This window comes from Moschus berezovskii, chromosome 23 (genome assembly GCF_049115385.1).
Source record: "Moschus berezovskii isolate FMDL1 chromosome 23, NW_MosBer_1.0, whole genome shotgun sequence".
NCBI lineage: Eukaryota > Metazoa > Chordata > Mammalia > Artiodactyla > Moschidae > Moschus > Moschus berezovskii.
The window spans coordinates 11548149-11574777 of NC_142482.1; positions in this window are offsets into that span (position 1 = coordinate 11548149).

Below are 26629 nucleotides of genomic sequence, written 5' to 3' on the forward strand. Positions count from 1 at the left end.
TCTATGAGACGGCCATTCTGACTGTGGTGAAGTGATAGCTCACTGGACTTTTCATCGGTCTTCCTCTACCTATTAGTGATACTGAGCACCTTTTCAAATGCTTAATGGCCATGTGTATGCCTTCTTCATGAAATGTCCATTGAGCTCTTTGGTCCATTTCCTATTGGGTATTTTTGTTTTTTGGTATTGGGCAAGCTGTCTGTATGTTTTGGAGATGAATTATTTCTGGGGATCTTTGTTTTGATTTTTTTTTTTTTTCTATTCTGAGTGTCGTCTTCTTTCATTTAGTGTTTCCTTTGCTGTGAAATGCTGCTAAGATTAACTATATCACTTTGGCCTACTTTTATTTTATTTATTTTTACTCTTAAGAGGTGGATCCAGAAAAAAACTTGCTGTGATTTACAACAAAGCATTTTCTGCCTTTATTTTCCTCAAGGGTTTTAGAGTGTCGATCCTCACATTGAGATCTGTAAATAATTTAGTTTATTTTTATGTATGGTGTTAGGGAGTGAGAAATGGACTATTTCCTGCTGTATAAGTAAACAGGGATGTCATAGACATCAGCGATTGCAGCCCTCCAGTGTGAGCCAGTGAGCCCTCAGGGAACTCAGGAAGGAGAAGGATATCTGCTCTCTCAGTTCAGTCACTCAGTCGTATCCGACTCTTTGTGACCCATTGAACCGCAGCATGCCCGGCCTCCCTGTCCATCACCAACTTCCAGAGTCCATCCAAACTCATGTCCAATGAGTCAGTGATGGCACAACCATCTCATCCTCTGTCGCCACTTCTCCTCCTGCCCTCAATCTTTCCCAGCATCAGAGTCTTTTCAAATGAGTCAGCTCTTTGCATCAGGTGGATAAAGTATTGGAGATTCAGCTTCAACATCAGCCCTTCCAAAGAACACCCAGAACTGATCTCCTTTTGTTATAGCCGCTCGTTCTGAGAAGCAAACTCACTCAGAAGGACAATGCAGATAGTGGAGTGCAGTTTATTACACTAGCGGGACCAAGGAAGAGTCTCCTCTTGGCCAAGGACCCTGAACACCATTTGTGAAAACCTTTTATACCCTATGTGTATGTCAAATCCACCATCCAGCCCGGTCCAAAGGCCTTCCCACTTCTGCGGGAGTGCTGGGAGAGTCCTCTCTGGCTGGGGCCTGTGTGGGTTTGCCTTTCTTTCCCTGTCTCCACTCACTGGCAGCACCGCTGGCCTCTGGTGAGGGGCGCAGCCTGGAGACGCCTCCCAGAACGCTCACAGCCAGCAGCTGAGCATGGAGATGATCTCTGGAGCCCTTTGGGGGGCAGGGAAGAGTGGGTGAAAGTCCGTGAATCGTCTCCTTCCGACTGGTCAGGCCCTCGGAAACGCCCCAAACATTGAGCAGTGTCTGGGGAGAAGATGGGCAAGCAGTCTTTACGGGTGGCCATCCTTGGGAGGCCCAGGGCTACTTGGGAAAGGGTGCAGCAGGAATGACGTGGGCATCCGTGCATCACCGGCAGGACACTCGTCTGCAAAGATCCCTGGGGCTCCATTTCTGGTGCAAGGAGTATGCTGGAGAAGCTCCAAGTGCCGAACGGGAGCAGCGACCCACACTGCCACGGGCACCCCCACAGACACCACTGGCACCGCCACGCAGGCAAGGGGAGAAGGGCCACCCAGCGGGTCCTGGGGAAACCTCTCCACCAGCACTGCACTGGTGCCCAAGCGGAGACACGTTATGCGGCCTTCATTTCTGAAGGCAAAGGGCTCCACACCACCCTGAGGAAAGACCCAAGCCCAGCCCAGATTGAGAGAGTAAGTCAAATGGACTTCTGACTCTGCCCATCCTGTGTGTCAGTCAGTTGTCTCGTCCAGCTTGGCCCCGGACAAACACCGCTGGACGTGAGGAGATGCAGCCGGCCTCCAAAGTGTCCGGGGTGGTGGTGACACTGTCCTCCCCTAGCTGCTTTCTCCACTGCCTCATGATCCTGTGACCCGGTGGAGGGGAGCCTGAGCACCCTTACCGATCATCTCTTGCATTTCATTCCTTTTTCTTGGCTGTTGGCTTCAAACACCCAAGTTCAGTTCAGTTCAGTTCAGTTGCTCAGTCGTGTCCGACTCTTTGTGACCCCATGAATCACAGCACGCCAGGCCTCCCTGTCCATCACCAACTCCCAGAGTTCACTCAAACTCATGTCCATCGAGTCAGTGATGCCATCCAGCCATCTCATTCTCTGTCGTCCCCGTCTCCTCCCACCCCCAATCCTTCCTAGCATCAGAGTCTTTTCCAGTGAGTCAACTCGTCGCATGAGGTGGCCAAAATATTGGAGTTTCAGCTTTAGCATCAGTCCTTCCAATGAACACCCAGGATTGATCTCCTTTAGAATGGACTGGTTGGATCTCCTTGCAGTCCAAGGGACTCTCAATAGTCTTCTCAGACACCACAGTTCAAAAGCATCAATTCTTCGGCGATCAGCTTTCTTCACAGTCCAACTCTCACACCCATACATGACCACAGGAAAAACCATAGCCTTGACTAGACAGACTCAAACTACCGCACAATTGCACTTATCTCACATGCTAGTAAAGTCATGCTCAAAATTCTCCAAGCCAGGCTTCAGCAATATGTGAACCGTGAACTTCCAGATGTTCAAGCAGGTTTTAGAAAGGCAGAGGAACCAGAGATCAAATTGCCAACATCCGCTGGTTCATGGAGAAAGCAAGAGAGTTCCAGAAAAAATCTATTTCTGCTTCATTGACTATGCCAAATCCTTTGACTGTGTGAATCACAATAAACTGTGGAACATTCTGAAAGAGATGGGAATCCCAGACCACCTGACCTGCCTCTTGAGAAACCTGTATGCAGGTCAGGAAGAAACAGTTAGAATTGGACATGGAACAACAGACTGGTTCCAAATAGGAAAAGGAGTACGTCAAGGCTGTATATTGTCACCCTGCTTATTTAACCTATATGCAGAGTACATCATGAGGAATGCTGGGCTGGAAGAAGCACAGCTGGAATCAAGATTGCTGGGAGAAATATCAATAACCTCAGATATGCAGATGACACCACCCTTATGGCAAAAGTGAAAAGAAAGTCAAAAGCCTCTTGATGAAAGTGAAAGAGGAGAGTGAAAAGTTTATCTTGAAGCTCAGCATTCAGAAAACGAAGATCATGGCATCTGGTCCCATCACTTCATGGGAAATGGATGGTGAAACAGTGGAAACAGTGTCAGACTTTATTTTTTTGGGCTCCAAAATCACTCCAGATGCTGATTGCAGCCATGAAATTAAAAGACGCTTACTCCTTGGAAGGAAAGTTATGACCAACCTAGATAGCATATTAAAAAGCAGAGGCATTACTTTGCCAACAAAGGAACCTACCATAGTGAAACTCATCTTTCTTGTGATAATCCAGTTACACCACACTCGAGATGCCTGTGCCTAGAGGCTGTGCAGTTAGAAACTGCCCATATTATCAGTGAAAGAGCACACATTTCAAAGCACGTTATGTGTCTAGGAGAGAGTGGGGGGCTCACGGTGCCGGGGAAGGAACAAGTCCATCTCCCTGGAAGGTAGAGGGATCAGCTCCTGATTCACTGAGTCAGGAGCATCTATTTTCCACATAGATTTTCAGAGATGTGCTGGAACCGACAGCGGATTGGAGCTGAGCTTGGCTGTTCTCCCATGGAAAGGAGAGCTGAAAATACCAGACTGCATTTTGGAGCAGCCTGACAAGGGCACTGCACAGAAACCCCCTCAAAGCCTGACGTGCCAGTTCCCACAAAATTACAAAAAGTTCCCACAAAATTACAGCCAGGAAATTGTGCATTTGTCTCCCATTTAGATGTGGTGGGAGGCAGGACAGGGTTGGTCTGGCAGGGCTGTTCCAGAAAGCTCCACCCCCATCCTAGGAATACTGTTGTGTCATCCCAGGGGTGTTTGCCCCCTCCAGGGTGGACATGGAGCAGAATGGAGCTTCCCCTTTTAGGCTGACATTCCCAACAGTAAGACATTAGGAGCAGGAAGAGGCAGGTTCTCTCACTTAGAAAATAATCAACAAGTTGCACAAATTGTTTTCCCTCCATCCTTGAGGGAGAGCTTGTCTCACAAACATTCCAGCTTCAGAGGATGTTGGGAATGTCTGTAGTCTCGGGCAGCCATGTGCTCAGTTCAAAACTGAGTGTGCAATCACCCCAGGAGAGAAGTGACCAGACTCATAGGAGCCAAGTGGGCGTCTCTGCCATGTTCCCTCTAACCACGCCCTTCCCAGAGTTCTTGCTGTATGAGAGTCTGTCCTTCAAATTGCATCAATCCACATTTCAGGAATGGGCTGAAAATCATGAGTTCATGGGCAGTTTTCATTAGATTTTCTGGTAGGTCATTGATTGAAGTCTATTGCTAACTCACAGATTGTCTCTGGCCAGAGGCGGCATTGGGATAGGCAGTGGGGGAGAACAATAATAAACTACCCAGTGAGAGCACCGAGGTGTCACGAGAGGCTTCAAATCACAGGGGAAAGGAAAACACAGGGTTGTACTTGGGTTCAACCCCCACATAGTGCTGTTGGAAAATAGCTACAAGTAACTACTTCCCTGATGGTTCAGATGATAGAGTCTGCCTGCAATGCAGGAGACCCAGGCTCCATACCAGGGTGGAGAAGTGTCCTGGAGAAGGGAGTGGCTCCCCACTGCAGTATTCTTGCCTGGAGAACCCCGTGGCTAGAGGAACCTGGCAGACTAGAGTACATAGCGTCACAATCAGACCTGACTGAAGCGAAAGCATGCATGCATGCACACACTGACACCTTAGCAAGAAGCCTAGTGAGGACCAAAGGAATCAAAAGAACCTAGACCTTCGAAGAGCTTCGAGAGTGCTCCATGCCCAAGATGCAAATGGAGAGTATATGGAAGGCGCCAACTACAGCTCCCCCTATGGCTGCTCTTGTCTGTCTCCCCCATTGCTAGGTCAAGAGTGAACCAGGGCACCCTGAGTGTGCGGCAAAGCAGAAGCCTGAGGGCAGGACCCACCCTCCCTGGCCAGCCCTGTCCTGCTGTCCCCACAGCCCAGGGGCCCCAGCCAGGCTGTGCTCCATGCCTCACACCGGTGTAAACAGGTGTTATCACTTCTAAAGAATGAAGCATGCTGGTGCAGAGCCAGCACCTTCCAAACAGGGACACTCAACTTTAGACTAATGTGGTTTAGGAAAATACAAATTAATGTTAAAACAGCTTTTAACATAATTTTTATTTTCAACAATGCCTGTATTATACAATTAGTCATCTAAGTAATATGGTTCTAAACATGGGCTTTTAATTTAGAAATAATGCGGTTTTCTACTTCTTCCAAAATGTACCTTTTCAGCCAATGTTCAATTCCTCCCCTGTCTTTTTAACCAAAGCAGACTTTTTTTTTTTTTTTTTTTTGCATCTTCAGAGACCCTGTCAGAGTGTTTCCCGAAGGTTAGGGGAGAATCTCCTAGGTCACAGTCATCCCTTCCCATCAGCACTTTTTTTTTTTTTTTTACCATAAACGCTGGTTCTGAGAGCACTCGCTGAGTGACTGGCTAGCATAGACATGGAGCACTTTGTCCCCATCAGCATCTGTGGCTGGTGCGGCCACTTGGAAGCAGCCCCACCTCCCAGTCCCCACTCCGGGTGAGCCGCCCTGCTGGCCGTTTTCCTCGCCGCTTCCATCCCGGGGATCCCAGGGCACTGGGCCCTCGGGGCCGCTGTGAGTTCCTACCTTCTCCCTCATGGGTATGGACAAGTCATCCTTGTGCCAGTCCAGGAGGAGGGAGGTTCCGTCACAGCCCCAGGGAGACCCACAGAGGGGGCCCCATCCCCTCAGGGGCTCAGGACTCCTTACAGAGGTGTGGGGGGATCGTGGCAGCTGGAGGAGCCTCAGAGCCTGCCCTCTGGGTTGTGACCCACTGAACAAAGACTGCAAATCACTCTGGAAGTGGGATGGCTGCCAGGCAGGTGAGACTCAAGTGGGTCCGGTGTGGAGGAGAGGGTTTTCTAAGTTGCAAAGTTCAGGCCAAGTCTTTTCTGAGCTGGAAATATGGACCGCTCAGAACCTGCCCTGCCAAATGGAGGAACTGGTTGACATCCTGGTTGAGGCAGTCTGAGCGTGGGTTGGAAAGGACTTTCCAGGCACAGCATTTCAGGATGCAGTGGGTTGATTACGAACAAAGCAGAGATAATGTGGGCACTGTCAGCACAGTGTGCTGACCTTCTGGCAGACCAGGGAGAATTGGAAGTTTTTGTGGGCTTATTAACCAATTGTTATAGCCTTGAGAGAAAGAAAATTCCTGCTGAAGGGCTGGCATCAGGTGATTGATTAGGGTGCTATGGGGTGTTTACTGGAGAGGGCATCTTTGCCCAACTGGGAGTCAGGAAGCTTATTAGTGATGATTGGGGGTTTTGGCAATGGTTACAAGGGACTGAGTTAGCTTCAGAAGTGTCGTTGGTCCTGGGCTCGGCTTCTGTGGCCTTGGGCAGGACTCACTGATCCTGAGAGTATGTTTCTCAGAGAGAAATGAGATGGTGGAGAAGGAGAGCTCCCGGTAAGAGCCTGGATCTGACATTCATCCTTCTTGATCTCAGCACAGGAGCTGTGGGTTACTGTGTGTACAGCTGTCCCCAGGTCAGAGCAGCTACCTTCTCTGGGCCTGATGTTCAATCCTGATAATGTAAGACAGGCGCAAAAGACTAAGACCTTCGGCAGGTTGTCCTCCGACCCCTTCATTCACAGCCTGGAACAGTGTTCTGTGACACCTGCTGTCCCCACTACATGCCCAAGGTTCCCTCTCCAGAACATGTTCATGGAGGTCCCACTATGTTCCTGGCCCATTCCAGACACTGGGGCTCAGCTGTAGATCAAGCAGGAACCTGGAGACCCCAATATGAAACTGACAGGCTCAGAGAGACAGAAAAAATGGAATGTATGCAAAGTCCAATGGTAATATGCATCTTGGAGAAAAATAAAATCAGAAAGTGTAGGTAAATTTCAGAGTGTGTTTACAGAGTACTCAATGGGGATGGCAGAGTGTTCTGAGCTGGGAGAGCAGCAAGTGCGAAGGCCCTGAGGCCACAGTGGAAAGCTTGTTGAGAGTTTTAACAGTGTGGATTCTTTGATTTTTCTTGAGTCTATTTTCCTTTCTCTTTTCTAGCTCATTAATGTAAACCTGGTCACCAATCTCTTGAATTCAGCATATTACATTTTGGTGAATCAAAGTGAAAGCCTTAGCAACTTTGGATCAAGTGAGCACCTGTTTATTGAGTGGCCTCTCTGGGCCCGGCACTCTGGGAGTAACCAGGAGGCTGTGGAATGGATGTGAAGGTCTCCCCTTTGAATACCTTGGTCAGTGAATTTCCACCATGCCCTCAGGCCCCTTCCACTCCACTTTCTCCCCACCTAACTTGGGTCATGAATTCTGGTCCATACACTCTCATATCTTCATCCTCTGTATGTAACTCCTTCCAGATGTTTCTAACCAAAGATCCACAAAACTGCTCAAAGGCAGTGCAGCCCCAAATAAGTCCCCCCTTTAAGGGTAGCCACCAATCACCCCGCCCTCAAGTCCCAGGAGTGGCTTCTGCCTCATTGAACCCAAGCACCTCCCACTATGATCCCACCACTGCAGTACTCCCCACCGTCCTCTCCAGCCTTCGACAGCACACTGACCTTCACCTCTGCACCAAGCCATTCCTCTCAAGTGGAGGGCAATCGCACACAGAACACCACGTGTGGTCACTGCCAGTAGAGAGGAACTATCCCAGGGCAGAGGGCAGAAAGGTCTCCCTGAACAGGTAGAGCACAGGCCAGTGTAGCAGCAAAGCTCGAACAGAGGTGAGGCAGCTAACACACTCAGCCCCTTCCCACAGTACTTCTGGGGTGGCCTGTGATCTCAGGCCACTATCTTAGTGGGCTGCCTCCTTGTGTTAGAGGGATGCCCCCCTTCATTCACTCACCTCCTGTTTTGCTTTTGCACCCAGTGCCAATCTGTGGCTAGATAACTAACTCACCCTTAGAGACGCAGTTCAGAAGTTGACCACTCCAGGAAGACTTGTTGCTGGCTACCGCTTCTTCTTGGTGCATCTGGGCTCATCTGAAACTCCCCAGGGCTCTGATCATGCTTGATTACCACTCCAGCCTGTGAGATCTGTGAGGACACTGGGCCAGACTCAGGAAGGAACTCAAACTTGCGATGATGCCTCAATGAGTAGTGAAAGAAGCACACCACGTATGAGCTCATCACAGGTCTCTCCCTCCCTCCTCTCCCCTTTCTCTGGGACCAGGAGCTGAGGGGCCTGGTCTCACCCTCACCTCATCTGCCACTTCAGTAGTTAGCAGGATTTTTATTTTCAGTTGAATAAAGACATTTCATGACTGTACCTCAGCATTGAAAAACAAATGGCAGGACTTCTTCCAGATACCCGAGCCAAAAGAAAACATTATGGGAACATAAGGTGTTGAGAAGAACGTGTCCCATTGTTTGGGCCCCTGAGCAGCAGGAAGTGGGGAAACAGAAACAGATGGGAGCAGTTTTCATCCCTCTGCCTCCAGGACACACTTTCTCCCTCTTTGGACTTAACCAACATACCTCATTATAATTAGCTGACTACAGCTATAATTCAAGGTCTCTCCATGGATGGTCTGTATTTGGAGACAGATTTAGAGGCCACCAGACCTCAATTCTAAGCTCTCTGTAACCTAGGACAAGTCACTCTTCCCCTTGGATTCTCTGTTCCTAACTCCAAGTAAATCTGCTTTTCTCTGCCAGACAACCTTCCATAGGTCAGGCCTGGCTGAGTTCCTGATGACTGTGAGATGCTAGAGCTCTTGCTGCCCCCAATCCCCCAGCCTGAAATGTGACGGTGGAATGTCTTATGGAGGAATACGGGAGTGAGTAGGGGAATTGTGGACACTGTCAGGGTGGCACTGAAACACAAGGAATTGGACTTTGGCCACTTCCAGCTGGTCCCGGTGTAACGCCATGGGCCACATTCCCTGAGCATGCCACTACACATCAGCACTTGCCACCTACCTCTGCAGGAATGACTGAGCATGCATGTACATCCTCCTTTGGGGAGGAGGTCTTTTCATGTTTACAGAGCTTATTAGAGTGAGAACCAAATTTAGGATGTCATGCTTTCATGTTCTTTCTAAAAAATTGCATGCTAATGTTTAAAGAGAAATACACATAATAAAATTCACCCTTTCAGCAGCTTACAATGCGATGATTCAGTTTACATAGAAATTTGCTCAACTGTCATCACAATGAATCCAGAACATCTCATCATCTCAGAAAGAAATCAACAACTGATTAAACAGCTACTTTCCCTTCCCCTTTCCCCAGCCCTCAACAACTACCTGGGTGCTGTTGTGGGCTTGCCTGTTCTGTGTATTTCAGATAATTGGAGCTGTGCAACTATGGACATTTCTGGCTGGCTTCTCACACTTATGCTTTTGAGGCTGACCCATGTTTTAGCCAAGGGCTGGTTCCTCTCTTTGGCTTAAGAATTGCCCATTAGAGACAATCTTACTGTGAACAATACATAGAATATAAAGATTGCCATCATTTTATGCATTCCAGTCCAGGGCATCGCGTCTTGCTATCCTGGAGATCCTCAGCATGCCCCACCACCCCAGAGCCACCATCAAGCTCAGTGGACCCAAGGTCAGACCTGCTGCCTTTTCTCAAAACCCCACACGCCAGCCACCCTGAGCATGACTCCACAATGGGTGCCTCATGACAGCAGCTAAAGAAGAGGGCTCCCATGCCAGTAGTTGAGGGTAGTGGTGGCAAAGGAAAGGACAGAAGAAAAAGGTGGCAAAATCCTGACCCTTCAGAATTTGAAGTCTCCCAAGTACTGACCAGGCTCCTCAGGGAGGTGTGGCCATCGATGGCCCCAGGCTGGGCACCCCTCCAGTCAGGCTCCAGTCCATGGCACGCTCTGAGCCCTGGGCTCCCCAGGTTTCTGTGTAGGCTGCTTCTGACACACCCTTCAACGCTCTTCAGGCCGTGCCCCTTAAGCTGGGACATTTTAGTACATGGGAGCTTGCGTTGCTTACTTAAAATTCATAATGTTGACAGTTGTGAGTTGTCTTATTTGGGGCAAAATGATAGCCTGAGGAACAGTGTCTCAGATCACATTGAGAGACTGCTGCAGAGGTAAGGGGAAGTTCTGTAAATATGTGACTTTGGTGGAGGTAATCAAGCCCATATTTTTTGCAGAAAGTTTGTTAGTCTCATGAAGATTACTGCTTAGTCAAAGAGCAGAAGTTACCATGAAGGATTTTAGTGCTTTTCTAAATATGAGGAGATACAAGTCTGGACTCATAAAATCATCTTCTGAAAATGTCTATCTGAAAACTTGTCTAGCCATTTTTTTCCACAGCACAGGTGACTCCTTTCTGCTCTCCACCCTGAGCTCCTCTAGCGGTGCTGAAAGGCAGCAACTGCAGCAGCTCTTTAAGTTAGACTCTTTGCAATCCTATGGACTGTAAACCTCCAGGCTCCTCTGTCCATGGAATTCTCCAGGCAAGAATACTGGATTCGGTTGCCATTTTCTTCCCTAAGCAATCCTCCCAACCCAGGGATTGAACTCACATCCACCTTCACAGGTGAATTCTTTGCCACTGGGGCACCCGCAAAGTTTCCAAATGAGAACAAGCAAGTTTATCCAGTACTTGTCTGTATAGCAGAGTCAGCCACCACTGCTCACCTGAGGCTGGAACACTGGGCACATGTGGGAGTGGGGACGATCTGTGGTAGAAAAAACAGGCAGGCTTTCCAGCCTTGAAATTGTGATGAGGAGCTGGAGGCAGGTTGTCAGAAAGAGGGGTGTCCCACGTGATTGCTTGTGGGAACAGATTTGGCATTACGTTTCCACTGTAAATGGGAAGGTTGAAAATGAGGAAGGTGTGAGTCACAGATCCAACACTCATCTTGGGCAGTATTGCTGTAGAGGCTGGGGTCTGGCTTCCTGGGTTGGTTACTATAAGGCGTGGGCCTGTTTGGAGGGAAGAGGATCATCTGCTCCCAGGGAGCACTTAGAAAATTCTGCCTCGTGGAACACGTCTTTCATCATCTTCAAATAGTCTGCACAAAGAAACTATATTCTATGTTTTAAAAATTAGCTGCAAAGTGATCACAGTAGTGTTGAGTAACAATGGCGATTTTTAGAATTCATTTGGTTATATTATAGTGATTCATTCTCAATAGAAAAACTTTTCACTCATGTTTATGTTATGCGAAACACCACCCTGCGGTCTTCTGGTCGACCTCGCTGCAGCAGCCACCATGTGAGGCACCAGTTTGCACACTTCACCGGGGGGACCTGGGTCGCACATGGGCGAAGGTGCGCGCAAGCACCCAGCTTCAAGCCCGGCCACTAGGCATCGCGTTGCCCGGCCAAAAGCACACAGTGTCCGTGCCCACGGAGACCAGACTGGAAGAAGCCTCTGTCGACCGCCCTTGCCGGTAGCTCGGTCGGGGTTCTTACGTCCGTCACTGTGTGGCGGAGGCAAGTCCCTGTCTCCCAACGTCTATTAGGCGCCTTCGACCCCTGAGCAGGATCGACGGAATGCCCCCACGCCAGCCTGAGGGGTCCGCGCGGTCACCGCGGGCGGGGGACCTGCTGGGTGAGTGACTGACGTGCCCGCGCAGCACCCCGGACAGGGGCCAACACTACCTGCAGAGGGGTCCACGGCGGCAGGGTCCGGAGCCCGGTTCCCGCTGGACCTGAGAAGCTAACGTGGCCGCCGGTGAGCAGGATCGTCGTGGTCCCACGGGATGGAGAACGGGGAGGTCCGGGCTCAATTTCCCAATCCGTTGCGCATTCAGGCCCGTCCCTATCCCGGGAGAAATGTCAGCGATTGGGTATTAGGGTGAACGGGATCCGGGTCAGCAACGCGGCCACCCGCCGCGGTTATTTCACCTCCAGACTACTTGTAAACAGGACACACTGGAGGCTGTTTCAGTTGCCAGCATCATGTCCTGTAACCACAGGCGGGTCTATAGGCAGAAAAGCCCAGGAGTGCTGGTCAACCCAATCAAGCACCAAAGCACCGCTAAAAACGCCACAACAGTCACCCTAAGTAAACCTGCAGCACAATCTTCAGCGATAGCGGGACACACCAAGGCCTCCGCGATGCCGGGACTTTCGCAGCCACTGTTGCCGGCTTTCGGAACGCTTCCTCGGGCCTAGCTGCCAAGTAACAGCCTTTGCCGAGGTCGCCGATGCTCCAGAGAGAAGTGTAAGACGCTTGAGTGCTCAGATGTGTCCGACTCTGTGACCCCACGTAGCCCATCAGGCTCCTCTGTCCTTGGGATTCTCCAGGCAAGAATCCTGGAGCTGGGTGCCATGCCCTCTTCCAAGGGATCTGTCCAACCCAGGTATCGAACTCACGTCTCTTCCATCTCCCGCACTGGCAGGCAGGGCCTTTACCAGGAGCACCACCAAAGGGAACGGACGATCTCAAAGCGGCAGCTGGGTGGCTCCGGACAGCCGGCTGGGACGGCCCCAGGGCGGATCCCTGTCACCGGCCTGTCGCGGAGGACTCAGCTGCGTCGGCAAACGCCCTAGCTCGTCCCTGGCCGTCTGCACTGGAGCGGCTCCTTGCTCCGCACAGCGCGCCGAGGGTACGCGCCGGGACCCTGGCAGAGGGAAGGGAGGCCGAGGAGCGGAAAAGAGCTCCCTGGGGCGCTTCCGCGGAGACGGGCTCCCCGCGCGACTCCTGGAGCGGCGGGTACAACAAGGCGGACTTGAACTGCATGGAGTGTAAAACTGCAACTATGAAAGTAATCAGAGAAATCCTTACGAATTATTCATACTCTGTGATTTCAGAATGGAGTCATTGTAAAGCACTTTCCCTTTTAAGTCTAGAAATTATCAAAGAAACGAACCATAAACTTGCCTACAAACTGATCTTTACATATTTCACAAATACCCATGATAACAAAAGGGTATCTGGGGAATACTTGTGCAAATTCATGTGTAATAAAAATTTTAAGATCAGCATTACTTAATTACTTAATATAAAAGCAGGGCATTTGGAATTATAGCCATTAAGAGGAAGTAGGTAGGTAAATTCTAGTACACCACACAAGGCAATCGGCAATTTGTGTTTTGGTCATTAATGTTTTTCAAATGAGATAAATCTGCAGGTACTTGGAAGGAAGTTGGGTATGAACTATTCAACAAAAATAACAAGTTGTAGGACTCTCAATGATGCTATTTTTAAAAAAACAGAACATCCATCATTTAAAGAAATTTGGATAGAAAGACAAAGGGATTAGAACTGCTTAACCAATTTAAAAAAAAAGTCTTCCTTGTAATCTGGAGTCAGAAAGGTGAACGTCTCTAGAAATAAAGATGGGGCCACACCTCCTACTTTTCTGCCCCCTCCGACTTCAGCCTCCAGGCTGGAAACTAGCATCCCAGCCCCTCAATATCTCTGTTCCTCCTGGACGCAGAGCCAAGTGGGGTGGGAGGCAACCTGGACCCTACAGACCTGTGCTCAGGCCTCCTTCCTCATCCTGGGTGTTCCCCCACCCCCAGCCATTCACTCAGCACCCCCACATCATTCCCTCCAGGGCCTCCTTCTTCGTCCTGGGTGTCCCCACTCCAGCCATTCGCTCAGCTCCCCCCCCACACACACACACACACAGATCGTTCCCCCCAGGGGCTGCCGGCCCTACCGCTGCATGGGTGCAGCCTTCGCTCTGTGAGCCTTGAGCGGTTTTCCCAAGAGAAGGACATTCTTTCCCACAGAAGGTGCCAACCAAGGGGACAGCAGAACGCTGGCTCCTGGATGCGTGGTGCGCACGTTCTCCTCGCATCTGAGGAGGACACCTGGCCACAGTGGCGCTGAGACAGGCACCGCCTCCTGACCGAAAGTTCAGTGTAAACGTTCAGCAGTGCAGAGGCGTCGGTATCGCATCAAGACCTCACTGTTTAATGACAGCATTCCTGGACAACTAGTAAGTAACATACAATGTGTAGCTTTCATCTGAGTTTTGTTCTGTACTAAGCACTTAGCTATTAGATTTTCACTCTACTGTCTCAGGAGGTAATGAACCTTACTCACACATGAAAATTGTGAGGTTCAAAAGGGGGCATTATTTGTTCATCATCAAGGCTGGTAAAGGGCAGAACATGGCTCTTGCTCACCTTGTATTTAGTCTGTAGATCTAATTAAACTGATGTGGAGCAGAGTGTATTTATAAACTCACAAGTAAAAATTTTATAATCATCAGTCTGTAAGTAGGAATCTATGATATGTTGTTGGAAAATGTCCATGTTATTTCACCCCACCCCTCATATGATGTTCCTTCATTCATGAGGGTCATTGTGTATTCAGAGTGTGCACATCTCTGTGATAAATCTGAAAGGCAAATTCCAAGTCATCCCAAAGAAATATCAAACTTGAATTCAAACAGGCTTGCGATTTTGATACATACAGCTGCCCTTTCCTAGCACTGTCATCCTCAACCATCAGCTCTGGACATTTGGGGGCATGGAGTGACCTGGATCAGAATGTCCAGCATGCTTTTAGGAGTCAGTGACCTTTAAAATATGACTGTGAACTTTATCTGACAAGGATGGCCCTGCCAGGCCCTTCCAGAGGAAGCTGCCCAAGGATGTAATGGTAGAGAACAGCAGTCATCTGCTCACCTGTTCACTGTGGGTGAGACTGTCAGCATTTATTTACTTACTAGAGAATCAACTAGAAGAGCTTCCCCAGAGCTCTCTCCCCTCTACCCAGACACACACACTCTCCTATAGCACTCAGGACATGGAGGAAGAGGTTCTGTTCATTTGGTTACTTCATCTTTAGCATGTCAAGAGACTGTAGGCTTTCTGAAAACAATCGTATGTCTTTCTTACTGCTCCATATAGAACACTCAGAGCAGTGCTGGGCACTCATCTCATGGGGGCATTAAATGGATAGATAAGTGTATTAACTGTTTTCTAAAAACTATTCTGCTGTGCAAATCATGGTGGAATTCAACCCTACAAACTTAAACAGAGCAGACATTTTCCCTTTAAAATACAATTCATGGAGTTGGGACTGAGTTATGTTACTGGATTTTTTTTTTTAATAAAGTTCAATCCACTATAGAACAGGTGGTTCACAGTGGACACAGGAAGGGGGAAAAGGAGATTCTGTCAGCCACCTCAGGCCTGGGTGTGAGCATCAGTAGACAGTTCCTGGGCTTCTGAGCCCAGCACCAGTGTCCTCTCTGCCCTGGGGAAGGGCTGGCGGTGCGTCCAGGGCTCAGGATGTCTTTCCCTGTGCTGCTCTTCACTGTTCACCTTGCCTGTCCTCCTGATGGGAACTTGGAAACCACACGCGGATTTCAACACAGAACTCCACACCCATGCACATCTTCCCACAGAGGGTTTTTGACTCTACATAGATGTGATTTCCTGGCAGGACCAGGAGAAGAGAGTTGGAGGGCAGAAAGGACTCTCAGAGTCCCAGTTCCAGGTGGATCCAGCCCCCTGGGTTCTGTGTGGAGAGGAGACAGCTCAGGGAGCAAACAGGAGTAGCCATATCAGCTACAGAGTCTCTTCAGGGAAAGGTCTGACAGCTCTGATATCTTGTCAGGCCAGTACAGAAATATCCCTCTGATAGTGTCCTAATTCTCTGAACATACTAATTTTGATTCTTCTTAGTATATGGCTTCAGAGAGAGTTCTTTCTATTATTATTGGAGCTAAGCATTCAAGTAGCCATATTTATTTCAGTCTCTCCCCTTTATTGACTTTCTTTGACATTAAACTCTCATTTTACTTTTCATTCATTTTACCCTTAAAAATATTCTCCATCAATGTTCCATATTGTATATCTAATCACTATTACATTCTCCCATTTATCTGGGTTAAAAGCCAATACTTGACACATATATACCTTAGCTTTGCAAACATTTCCAAAATTTTCCTTCCCCTAAGTCACTCTACATATTTCTTTTTCCTCTTTTTTCAGGCATGGAAGGTGGCTTTAGAGAGCATGGAAGGATACCCACACAGGATACCTTCAGAAAGGGCCCATTCATCTGCAGATCAATGATAAGTTTTTTGAGGATGAAATCTGCTCATCACATTAGAGATCTGGTAATGGGATGAGTTAGGAATTCAGCACAATCTTCAGAAGAAAAGTAAGCCTGAGCATAAATGCCATCCCAGTAGAAAGTTTTGAACTGTATAAGTTTGGGGATACTATTGTCCTGAAGTAAAACTGTAACCTCGGCTTTAAGAGAAGGGTAATTGTCTCAGCATAGCTTGTATACATAATGCTTGAAAACTAAAGAAGACTTAAAGCTCATTTAGAACGTTATGCAGGTGAAAGACTACAAAAAAGAAATCCTCATGAATTCAACAAAGTAACACTTCATGAAAATAAAACAAACGTGGAGAGTTTCAGAAGGAGACCACAGAGAGAGCAGAGCACTGTCAGCATGCAGAGAAACGTATATAGATGTGTGTGGGCGATCCCGCATAGCCTCCCCTCTCCTTTCACATTAGCAGATATTTCATATTGGAAAAGAGGCCATTGACTGGGACGCATATGAGGAAGATTCCACATGTAACAGCGTCAACTCCACATGAATGAACTCACGCAGAAGAGAAGCCCAATAAATGTTATGAATATGGGAAAGAATTCAAGTACAGCACTTGCCTTTAAGTGCACCAAAAATTCCGACAAGAGAAAAACCCCATACCTGTTGCCAAGTTGGAAGAGCCTTTGGCCAATCTTTATTCATAACTAACAGAAAGTGAATTTTACTACAGAGAGATCATTTAGAAACTATCAATATGGGAAAGCTTCAGTTGGTGATCTAAACTTAGACAATATGAGAGAACTCACCCTGGAGAGACCCCTACAAATGTTGTGAAGGAGGGAAATAACTCAGCTGGAGCCTTGGCTGTGTATACACCAAAAAATCACACTGTAGAGAAATCCTGAAAGTGTAATGAATGTGGGAGATTCTTCATCAGAGGCCAACTTTTATTCCCACCTATAAGCCCATATAGGAGAGAAGCCCTTTATCTGGAATGACCATGAAAAAGCTTTCAATGAATCTTCATTCCTTCAAAGTCATGGACTCATTCACACTGGAGAGAAACCATCTGAGTGTCATCTATGTGCAAAAGCATTAGACAAAGACATGACTTTAGTCATCATGTGAAAAGTCATGAATGGAGAAGAGCCTTTAGATGCCCCTCTCACATATATATGCACCAGAGAATGCAGGAATAGACAGCCCATGTCTTCAATCATTGAGGTAGATCCTCCAGCCAGAAGTTTTCTTCCTTAAACCACCAGGAAAGTCATATGAAAATACACCCTAGCCCTGTCATCATGGTGGAAGAACCTTCAGTGGGAGGTCCAGCCTTAGCACACACAGAGAACTGAGAGTGGACATTAATTCAGTTACTTTTGTTAGTTTAAATTTTTCACTTACTATCTCCTTCATAAATGTTAAAGAGTATAAATTAATTTCATCTTTAAGCAAGGAGAACTGTGTGTACCTGGACAGGAAAATTCCAAGACCTGAGTCAGGCAGTGCTTCATCTCCTACATTAGAATTTTGTTACCAAAGGATTTTTTCCCCAGGGGAGCAGATAGATATCTTGGAACCAAGAAGGTGGAAGATCACTGCAGACATGGAAAGCCCATTTGCAGATTCATTAGAACAGCGAGGGTAAATGTACTGATTCACGGAGAACCAGCGCCCCTTAGAGACCCATTTGTAAATCTACCCTCCAAAGACCTACTCTTCACCCAAATGAATCATTTTCTCAGATGCTGAGAGAAAGATCAGCACAGAGAGAATATTCATTTCATAAGTTAAACCTGCAAAAAACCTACTTAGGGAAAGAGTTTGGCTTCCTGTTAAGGTAAGTTGCATTTTCTTTGTTGAGCAAAATATTCAATTTTGGACTGAGATAAAATAAAGACTAATGGGTGAAAGCATAATTTATTCATAGGGTTTATAAAGCACATATGTTAGTTGCATAAAATTCAAGTTAACTCCATGTATAAGCCAAAATGACTTTTCCATATATCTTAGCATGTCAACATTTTTTTTTTTCTCATTACCTTCCAGAAAAAAATGAAGATGTCTTAACAACTAAATATGAGAGAAGGCATTTGGACAGGCACAGAAGTTTACTGAGGAGATGATGTCATGGGAATAATTTTTATTTTTAGTGTTTCTTCTAAATGGAAGAGTCTGAGTTGATGGGCCTGAGACGGAGATCCAGATATGAGTGTCCATATTTCTGCTTGAGATGCTGCTGAGCCATAGGCAGATGGCCTTCTGTGAACAATCCCTTATTAACCTGGCCCAACACTTGCAACATTCCTGCAAACAGGTGAGGGGACACTTAACACTCATGAGGAATTGGATTATTGAAGGAAAGGGCCCCAGTGCCTGTCTTTGACTAAGAGAGGACAGTGGTGACAGTCATCCAAGGGGAGATGCCAAAACCCTGTGACACTGGGGGTTACTCTGTCCTTTGGTGTTGCTTCACTGTTCTGCACTGTAGCCTCTCCTTTTTAGATTTATTTTCTGTTAAAAAAAAAAAAAGTATGAAGAATCAGGGAAAGTCAGGGAAAGTGGAGTGGGTACTCTTGGCCCCTGAGACACTTTCTGAAGGAAAAAAAAATCCAATTATTTCTGTGCCTGAGATGACATTTGGAACCTCTGGTATAATTGCCATTAAATATCTAGTTTCTGTTTACTGAAAGTGACCTCCTTCCCATGTGTGCATATTAAGGCAGGTGAACTGGCTCATGTGTGGCCCATGTAACTGCGGCAGGAAGTGTTGGAGTGGAATCACAGGATGGATGATCAGATAGGATCTTGTTTCAACTCTGTGAGTCTCTGGGCACTCACAGTGAATAAGTTTCACTGTAAGTGTCATCAGTGGCCCGAGAGACAGTGAACTATACTTTGTGGATGGGTGAGTGGACATGTCAAAAACAAGTTCAAGGTTAGCTCTACCCATAAACATCATGTATCTACAGATCCAGGGAAGAAATGAGATTGTCTTGCTCTTTCAGAAGAGTGTATTAACTACTTGGGTATCTGATATGCTGGTACTGCCCCTGGATTTCAAACTCAGCCTCACTCACTTGCGTGTTACAGCATTTATAAAGGAGGAGTGGTGGGAGGCAGGTGGGTGGTGACCTCATTCTCATTTAGAGTGGCCCTCTGTGAGTGCTCTGGTTAGGTGCAGCTACACAGTAACATTCTTTCTCTTCCTGATGGGGCTTCTGATTTCTCTCTGATATGTTGGATTCCTCAGTCCTCATCTTCACCAGCATCCTGTGTTTTTCCACAAGCCTGCGAAGAGCACCTCCTTCCAAGTAGCCTCCTGCTTCTCCATCATCACTGCTGGCCTGAGACTGCCTCCTGCTCAATGGCCATTTCCCAGCCTTTTCTTTTTTTATACTCTCACAATTGATGCTCTGACCCCCAAGTATTGCTTTTCTCCATGATTTCCCCACCCATGGTAGCATGTAAGTTCTGGATGTAAGTCTGCCGTGATGCTGTCTGTCTATAGCCACCCCCAGGATCTAGCATGCTGGGCTTCTTTCTTGGTTGCTCTGCCTGACACTCAGCTCTGCTGTGGGCTCTGGAGCTGACGCTCATGTGAGTGATGATCTGGGGTGCACACCGTGTGGGCGTGTACTCTGGGAGGGTATAGCCTTCTCTTTCGGAATTTTAAAAAATGTAATGTGGAGAGATTCTAATTGAAGCTACCATTATACATCTTCACATACAGAACTTTAGAATTCATCGATGTCAACTTTACTGACATAGCCTAATCCAAAAGAAGTTAAAAGCTATTTCTTCTCCCAGATAAGAGGAGCTTTGGTAAAAATAAAGACAAGAAACACTGATGCTCATGTTAGCAAACTAGGTTCATTTGTCTGATGCACAGCAAACCAAATCCTGAGACACTGAGGTCTGTGGCAAGAAAAACTTTATTCACAGAGCAGCCAAGAAGGAGATGAGAAAACAAGTCTCAGATCCACCTCCCTGAAGGGCCAGGGTCTGAGATATTCATGGGATAAAGAGGCTGGATGGCTTTAGGTGTAGATGGTGATTGGATGTGAAGAAAGGTAAGGCAGTTAGTATTATGTGCTGGTGTATCTGTGTAACGGGATGTTACTTCTTCATGGGATGTGTGTTCAAAGCTGGAGACACTTAGCATGATCCAAGGGTGGAACTTTGCTCATCTGAGATCAGTCACTCACGGGACCCTACACAGGTCCAGTTTTGAAGGATGTGGTCCCAGCAAGTCTTACCTAGCTCAAGCTTGAAATAGACATAGCTGGCTCCAAGCTCCTTGAAGACAACTGGGGCCACATCTTGTGGTTTAGGCTGTGTGAATCTTGGAGGGTGTAGATGTGCAAAAGAAGAAGCTCTTAAAGTGAGCTTGTGCCATGAGGACAGGCTGCAAGCAGAGGGCTGCTTAACAAGCTTTAAGAGAAGGAAATGGCCACCCGCTCCAACACTCTTGTCTGGAGAATCCCATGGACAGAGGAGCGTGGTGGGCTACAGTCCATGGGGTCACAAAGAGTCAGACACAACTGAGCAGCTAACACTTTCACTTTCAAGGCAAGTTCAAGGTTTCTGGTAGTCTCCAATTTCTGTAGAAGTTTAATGGCACATGGCACAGTTTCCCTCTTTTTCTAGTAAGTGAAGCCAAACTGTAATAAGCTTATCTTGAGTATGATCTCCTCACTTGGATTGCTTCCCTTTCAATCTTTTGTTTTCCCCGGTCTTTTGTGATACTCAGGGCAGACATGCTGAGCTCTGCACCTAAAATCCTGGCCAGATGGTAGGAGGGGCCAGCAGACAGATGTGATTTGTGGACAACAATGGAAACAGTGAGACATTTTATTTTCTTGGGCTTCAAAATCACTGCAGATGGTGACTGCAGCCATGAAATTAAAAGACACTTGCTTCTTGGAAGAAAAGATACCAATCTAGATAGCATATTAAAAAGCATAGACATTATTTTGCCAAGAGGTCAATCTAGTCAAAGCTATGGTTTTTCCAGTAGTTGTGTATGGATGTGAGAGTTGGACCATAAAGAAAGCTGAGCGATGAAGAAATGATGCTTTTGAGCTGTGGTGTTGGAGAAGACTCTTGAGAGTCCCTTGGACTGCAAGGAGACTCATCCAGTCCATCCTAAGGGAAATCCATCCTGAATATTCATTGGAAGGTCTGATGTTGATGCTGAAACTCCAATATATTGACCACCTGATGTGAAGAACTGACTCATTAGAAAAGACCCTGATGCTGGGAAAGATTGAAGGCAGGAGGAGAAAGGAATGACAGAGGGTGAGATGGTTGGATGGCATCATCGACTTGATGGACATGAGTTTAAGCAAGCTCTGGGAGTTGGTGATGGACAGGAAAGCCTGGGGTGCTGAGTCCATGAGGTTGCAAAAAGACAGACACGACTGAGTGACTGAATTGAACTAAACAAGGTCATTCCAGTGGGATCAGAGGACACTGGCTTTGCTTCCCTGGCTTCATCTCTCTTTAAACTTTTTGCCTCAGGGTATTAGGGTATATAGGGACAGGATCTAAGGTGAGCATAATATAAAGGGACTCGGGGGCAATTCACTTGCCCTTTCATGCAGACATTAAGGCAGAAAGGAGACAGGAGAATTGTAGCTTTTCTGCTTAGTCAGGCAGATTTTCACTGGATGGACATTACCCTGCAATGGTAAGGTTAAGTATCTGAATCCTGGATTTAAGAATCTGACTTCTTCCCCTTCTTGGATATTGATTAATGGTTGGAAGAAAAAGAATGTGAAAAATTATTGTACACATCCCTAGATATCACACAGATGCCTAGAGCAAAACTTAGTGCTGAGCCTAGAGATGGACTGAAGCAACCAGGCTCTAATTAACTGTGATGACAGTTTCATTATGCTGCCACAAATTTCCTGCTTCAGGCTTCTCGCTTGGCAGGAATAGTTCAGTTCAGTTCAGTTGCTCAGTTGTGTCTGACTCTTTGTGACCCCATGGACTGCAGCACTCTAGGCCTCCCTGTCCATCACCAACTCCCAGAGTTATTCAAACTCATGCCCATTGAGTCAGTGATGCCATCCAACACTCTCATCCTCTGTTGTTCCCTTATCCTCCCACTTTCAATCTTTCTCAGCATCAGGGTATTTTCCAATGAGGCAGCACTTCACATCAGGTGGCCAATATATTGGAGTTTCAGCGTCAACATCAGTCCTTCCAATGAACACCCAGGACAGCTTTCCTTTAGGATTGACTGGCTGGATCTCCTTGCTGTCCAAGAGACTCTCAAAAGTCTTCTCCAACACCACAGTTCAAAAGCATCAATTCTTTGACACTCAGCTTTCCTTATAGTCCAACTCTCACATCCATACAGGACCACTGGAAAAACCATAGCTTTGACTAGACGGACTTCTGTTGGCAGAGTAATGTCTCTACTTTTTAATAATACTGCCTAGGTTGGTCATAACTTTTCTTCTAAGGAGAAAGTGTCTTTTAATTTCATGGCTGCAGGTACCATCAGTAGTGAGTTTGGAACCCCCCAAAATAAAATCTGTTACTTTTTCCACTGTTTCTCCATTTATTTGCTATGAAGTGATGGGACCGGATGCCATGATCTTTGTCTCCTGAATGTTGAGCTTTAAGACAACGTTTTCACTCTCCCTTTTACTTTCATCTAGAGGCTCTATAAGAGATGGGAATACTAGACTACCTGACCTGCCTCTTGAGAAACCTGTATGAAGGTCAGGAGGAAACAGTCAGAACTGGACATTGAACAACAGACTGGTTCCAAATAGGAAAAGGAGTACGTCAAGGCTGTATATTGTCACCTTGCTTATTTAACTTATATGCAGAGTACATCATGAGTAACATTGGGCTGGAAGAAGCACAAGCTGGAATCAAGATTGCTGGGAGAAATATCAATAACATCAGATAGGCAGATGACACTACCCTTATGGCAGAAAGTGAAGAGGAACTCAAAAGCCTCTTGATGAAAGTGAAAGAGGAGAGTGAAAACGTTGGCTTGAAGCTCAACATTCAGAAAACAAAGATCATGGCATCCGGTCCCATCACCTCACTGGAAATAGATGGAAAAACAGTGGAAACAGTGTCAGACTTTATTTTTTTGGGCTCCAAAATCACTGCGGATGCTGACTGCAGCCATGAAATTAAAAGATGCTTGTTCCTTGGAAGGAAAGTTATGACCAACCTAGATAGTATATTAAAAAGCAGAGACATTACTTTGCCAACCAAGGTCCGTCTAGTCAAGGCTATGGTTTTTCCCATGGTCATGTATGGATGTGAGAGTTGGACTGTGAAGAAAGCTGAGTGCCGAAGAATTGATGCTTTTGACCTGTGGTGTTGGAGAAGACTCTTGAGAGTCCCTTGTACTGCGAGGAGATCCAACCAGTCCATTCTAAAGGAGATCAATCCTGGGTGTTCATTGGAAGGACTGATGCTAAAGCTGAAGCTGCAATACTTTGTCCACCTCATGCGATGAGTTGACTCGCTGGAAAAGACTCTGAAGCTGGGAAAGGTTGGGGGCGGGAGGAGAAGGGAACGACAGAAAATGAGATGGCTGGATGGCATCACCGACTCGGTGGACATGAGTTTGAGTGAACTCCGGGAGTTGGTATTGGACAAGGAGGCCTGGCGTGCTGTGATTCATGGGGTCGCAGAGAGTCAGACACGACTGAGCGACTGAACTAAACTGAACAGAGGCTCTTTAGTTCTTCTTCACTTTCTGCCATAAGGGTGGTGTCATCTGCATTTCTGAGGTTTTTGCTATTTCTCCAGAAATCTTGATTCCAGCTTGTGCTTCATCCAGCCTCGCATTTATTCCACTTGATGTACTCTGCATATAAGTTAAAAAAAAAGGTGACATTGTACACCCTTGAAGTCAATAAAGCAGAAACAGATGTTTTTCTGGAACACTTTTTTTTTTCTATACTCCAACGGATGTTGACAATTGGATCTCTGTTTCCTCTGCCTTTTCTAAATCCATCTTGAACATCTGGAAGTTCTCAGTTCATGTACTGTTGAAGCCTTGCTTGGAGAATATTGAGCATTACTTTGCTAGTGTGTGAGAAAAGTGCAGTTTTGTGGTAGTGTGAGCATTTTTTGACATTGCCTTTCTTTGGGATTGAAAACTGACCTTTTCCAGTCCTGTGGCCACTGCTGAGTTTTCCAAATTTGCTGACATACTGAGTGCAGCACTTTCACAGCATCATCTTTCAGGATTTGAAGTAGCTCAATTGGAATTCCATCACTTCCACTAGCTTTGATTGTAGTGATGCTCTCTAAGGCCCACTTGACTTCACATTCCAAGATGTCTGATTCCAGGTGAGTGATCACGCCATCATGATTATCTTCGTTGTGAAGATCTTTTTTGTACAGTTCTTCTGTGTATTCTTGCCACCTCTTAATATCTTCTGCTTCTGTAAGGTCCATACCATTTCTGTCCTTTATCAAGCCCATCTTTGCATGAAATATTCCCTTGATATCTCCAATTTTCTTTTTTGAGTCGCATAAAGGATGTTAAGTAACATGTCGAGTTTCAAGCAGGAATATGGGATTTCTCTTGAGAATCTGCAACGGAAATGTTCCTCATCTCGGCTTGAGGGCAGATTCTTGTGTTTTTTCTCAAGTTGTGGCGGGAAGCTTGGGGTCCCTCTCGAGTTGCGACGGGGACCTCAGGAACTTGCTTGTGTTGCTTCAGGGAAGTCAGGTCCCCTTTTGTGTTGGAAGGGGAACTTTGGGATTACTCTCGAGCTGTTAAATGGGAATAGGGCCTCATCTCGAGTTGAGTCCATAAATTGTGTGCTCCTCTCCACTGGGGACGGCTATGTTAGGGAACTTTTGAGTCTCATAACGGGTGCCATGTACCCGTTCGAGTTTCAAGCTGAATGTGGGATTTCTCTTGAGACTCTGCATCAGAAAATTTCCTCATCTCGCATTGATGGGGGAATCTTGTGTCTTTTCTCGAGTTGTGGCGGGAAGCTTGTGGTTCCTCTCGAGTTGTGACGGGGACCTCAGGAACTTGCTCGTGTTGTCCCAGGGAAGTCAGGTCTCCTTTCATGTTGGAAGGGGGACCTCAGGATTCCTCTCGAGGCACGGTAGAGGAATAGGGCCGCATCTAGTGATGTGTATGTTAATTGTGTGATGCTCTTTAGTGTGGACGGCTATGTCAGGGAAGTTTTTGGGTCGCATAAAGAGTGTCAAGCACCCGTTGGAGTTTCAAGCGGGAATGTGGGATTTCTTTTGAGAGTCTGCAATGGAAAATTTATTCATCTCACATTCAGGGGGTAATATGTGGTGTTTCTCGAGTTGCAGCGGGAAGTTTCTGGTTCTTCTCGAGTTGCGATGGGGAACTCAGGAACTCGTTCGTGTTGTCCCAGGGAAGTCAGGACTCGTTTCGTGTTGGAAGGGGAACCTCAGGATTCCTTTTGAGGCACAGTAGAGGAATAGTAGGGCCTCATCTAGTGTTGTGTACATAAATTGCGTGTTCCTCTTCTGTTTGGACGGCTATGACGGGGAAGTTTTTGGTTCGCATAAAGGGTGTCATGTACCCATTCGAGTTTCAAGCGGGAATGTGGGATTTCTCTTGAGACTATGCAGAGGAAAATTTCCTCATCTCACATTGAGAGGAGAATCTTGTGGTATTTCTCGAGTTGTAGCGGGAAGCTTGGGGTTCTTCTCGAGTTGCGACGGGGACCACTGGAACTCACGCATGTTGCCCCAGGGAAGTCAGGTCTCCTATCGTGTTGGAAGGGGAACCTCGGGATTCCTTCGAGGCATAGCAGAGGAATAGGGCCACATCTAGCGTTGAGTCGGTCAACTCTGTGTTCTTCTGCAGTATCGACAGGGATCTCGGGATTGCTCTCAAAGTTCACCAGAGGAGTGAGCCCTCGACTCATGTTCAGACATGAAACTCCGCTTTCTTCTCGAGTTGTAAAAGGGGTGTTAGGCAACTGTCGTGTTGAATTAGTACCAGGAGATTGGGTCGAAAATGCTCGGGGAATCAGGTCTCCACTCATCTTGTGAGTTGATACTCAAGGATACATTTGAATCCGTGCAGTGGAATCAGACAATATCTCGAGTGGGTGGGGACATCGGTACCTTTTCCATTTGTGTTTTGCAACCCCGGAGATCCTCCCAAGTTTCCAGATGGTACTGGCTTCCTCATACTGTGCTACCGGAACGTCCGGATTCCCACCCAGAGAAAGCAGGGGAATCGACTGTCATGTGGAAAAGAGGAATGGAAAACGGGTCACTTTGTCAGTTGTGGCAGGAAACCCGATGTTCCTCTCGATTGGGGCTGGGTATGTCGGTGTAATTTAAAGTTGTGTAAAGGATGTTAGGTAAAATGTTGAGTTTCAAGTGGGAATGTGGGATTTCTCTTGAGACTCTGCAGCGTAAACCTTCCTCATCCAGCCTTGAGGGCAGAATCTTGTGGATTTTCTCGAGTTGCGGCGGGAAGCTTGGGTTCTCTGTCGAGTTGTGACGGGGAACTCAGGAACTCCCTCGAGTTGCTTCAGGCAAGTCAGTTCCCCGTTTGTGTTGGAGGTGAACTTCAGGATTA